Source organism: Ipomoea nil, unplaced genomic scaffold, assembly GCF_001879475.1.
Source record: "Ipomoea nil cultivar Tokyo-kokei standard unplaced genomic scaffold, Asagao_1.1 scaffold2280, whole genome shotgun sequence".
Classification (NCBI taxonomy): domain Eukaryota; kingdom Viridiplantae; phylum Streptophyta; class Magnoliopsida; order Solanales; family Convolvulaceae; genus Ipomoea; species Ipomoea nil.
This window is the reverse complement of record NW_017618708.1, coordinates 3773845-3776702: the sequence shown is the minus strand read 5'-3', so window position 1 is coordinate 3776702 and position 2858 is coordinate 3773845.

Below are 2858 nucleotides of genomic sequence, written 5' to 3'. Positions count from 1 at the left end.
GAGAAGATCGGACATGTCTAGAACACCGCGTGGAATATATATATATATATATATATATATATATATATATATATATATATATATATATATATATATATATAGGGACGCACTCAGGTGCGAATAAGTGTCCAGGAAGGAAATGCGAACGAATCAGCGCGTGACACGTGTCCAGATCTAATAACTTAAAAAAAAATGCGGTGGCATTTTCGTAAATAATTGAACATCGAAGTGCAAGTAAAATCTCTTATAAGTGCACCTATTTTTACCTATAAGTGCATGTAATTTTGCCTTATTAGCATTCACTTTCCGCAACCATTCATGCACCTGGGTGTGCTTATAACTATATGTGCAACTATTTATAACTATAGGTGCAACTACTTATAACTATATGTGCACCTACTTTCACCTATAAGTGCATGTAATTTTGTCTTGTTAACATTCATTGATCTGAGTTCAGCGGGTAGTAATTCTCCTGAAAACCACTCGCAAACATTCATACACCTAGATGCAACTACTTATACCTATGTGTGCAACTACTTAGAACTATAGGTGCAACTACTTAGAACTATAAGTGCAACTAAGTATTGATGCTCAGTGTAAATTTTTACTTGCACCTTTTTTTTACATGCACTTGTAATACATTTTACTTGCACTTCGATGTTCAATTATTTACGAAAATGCCACCGCGTTTTTTTAAAAAATCAGTGTTTCTCATCCATTAGATCTGGACACGTGGACGAACAGAATCCATTCCTATTTCGCGCCTGGGCGAGCCGTTCGCACCCGAGTGCAACTCTATATATATATATATATATATATATATATATATATATATATATATATATATATATATATATATATATATAGAGAGAGAGAGAGAGGAAGATTATATTATAAGATAATGTTATATAGAAATATTTTCTATTATATTACTCCATCCGTCCCGAATTGGATGTCTCATTTACTTTTTGCACGCTTTTTAATGAATTAAAGTAAATGTTATGCACTTTCCAATTATGCCCCTCACTTTTTCACTTTTCGAAATAAAAACAATAAAGAAAGCAAAAGCTAGAAGGGTAATTTGAAAAAAGTAGAATGATGGTGATGTTCAATTTTAGAAAGTGGAAAACATTTTGGGACAAACTAAAAAGGAAAGTAAAACACATAAAATGGGACAGAGGGAGTATATGATAATTCTTGCAATACAATGTTATATAGGCTTTGTTTGGCAAATCTAGCTGAAAAGCTATAAGCTAGGAGCTGAAAGCTGAAAAACTATAAACTCGGAGCTGAAAACTGAAGAGCTGTTAAGCTAGCTGTTATGATTGAAAGTGTTTGGTAAAAATAGCTTTTTGATAAGCTGATAAATATAAAAAGACTAAAAAGGACATCTTCATAAAATTTAAATTGGGTTTGTTTACATATTAAAATTTAACATTTTGTCTTTTAAAAAAATTAACATTTTAAAATAAAACTATTAGCATAATCATGATCTAGCATCTCATAATGAAGTAGCAATATTGTTGCAAATCTCATAATAATAATAATAATAATAATAATAATAATAATAATAATAATAATAATAATAATAATAATAATAATAATAATAATAATAATAATAATAATAATATTTGCGGTGAAAGTTGCGGATAAAGGAGAAGAGAAAAAAATTTTAATTGAGAAGGGTAAATTATGTCATTTCTTTAAAATAATAAGGATAAAGATGGAAAAAAAGATAAGAAACTAGGAGCTTATTTTGAAACGCTACCTAAAGTAGCGTTTCAAAATAAGCTCTTATTTTAAGCTACAAGTTTATTTTGGGAACATTAGCAAACAGAACTTATAGCTTATTAGGAGCTTAAAATAAGCTATAAGCTCCTAAATAAGCTCTGCCAAACAGAGCCATAGAAGGACTTTATATTATAAGATTTATTGATTATAAATTTTGTTTTATAAGTTAATTATAATTTATAGATTTAGATATAGGTACCAATATTTTGTTGTATTGCGCTCTGTTGTAAGTTATAAAGTTATTCAATCAACGTATCTGTTAAATTATTTTAATATTTAAAGCATTACTAAATATTACTCCGTATATTTTTTGTTTTTTGTTTTCGTAGAAAATGAATGTATTGAAGGACAGTCAAGCAATTTGCGTAACCATTCGGATAAAGAGAATCACAACGACTATCAATCTAATGACATGTCAATACAAATTGTTCAATTTTACACCCCGTTAAGCAGTTTAATGGTTGGTAAAAATTCTTACTTATGCATCTCTTTTTAAATGAAAAGATTAATATTCTCTTTTCATTAAACATCCACAAATATAATTAAGAGGATGGGTTAAATGTGTTATAAATATATATACTTAGTGAACATTATTGTGTAACGGACGTAACAGTCCAGTAATTAAGCATGTCATTATTGTATCCGTTATGTTTGTATTGTATATATCCTTACATATGTTGTATTGTTTGGAAGCTAAGGAAATGGAGATTACCCCTTATACTATTGTCTATCATTCTCCCTTCTCTCTTTACACCTTACTTGCAATGTTAACCAGTTCATCGGTTAGGAGCTAATGGCCAACGGGCATCTCACTTTACAACACGTTATCAGCCGCTCAATCCCGGTGAACGATAAATTTATGCGTTTTTCTATGTCTTGTTATTTCAGGTTGCCTCAAATTGCATATGTTTGTATTCCGTGAATACAAATTGAGATTATGCAAATCGAGAACTTCAAGCAATCTTTTTCCTTATCATCATATCGTGATGATGATATGCACCTTGCATATTATTTGCCCAACAATATCCAGCAATCACTTCATTATGTAGGTAGAAGTTTGTATTTTT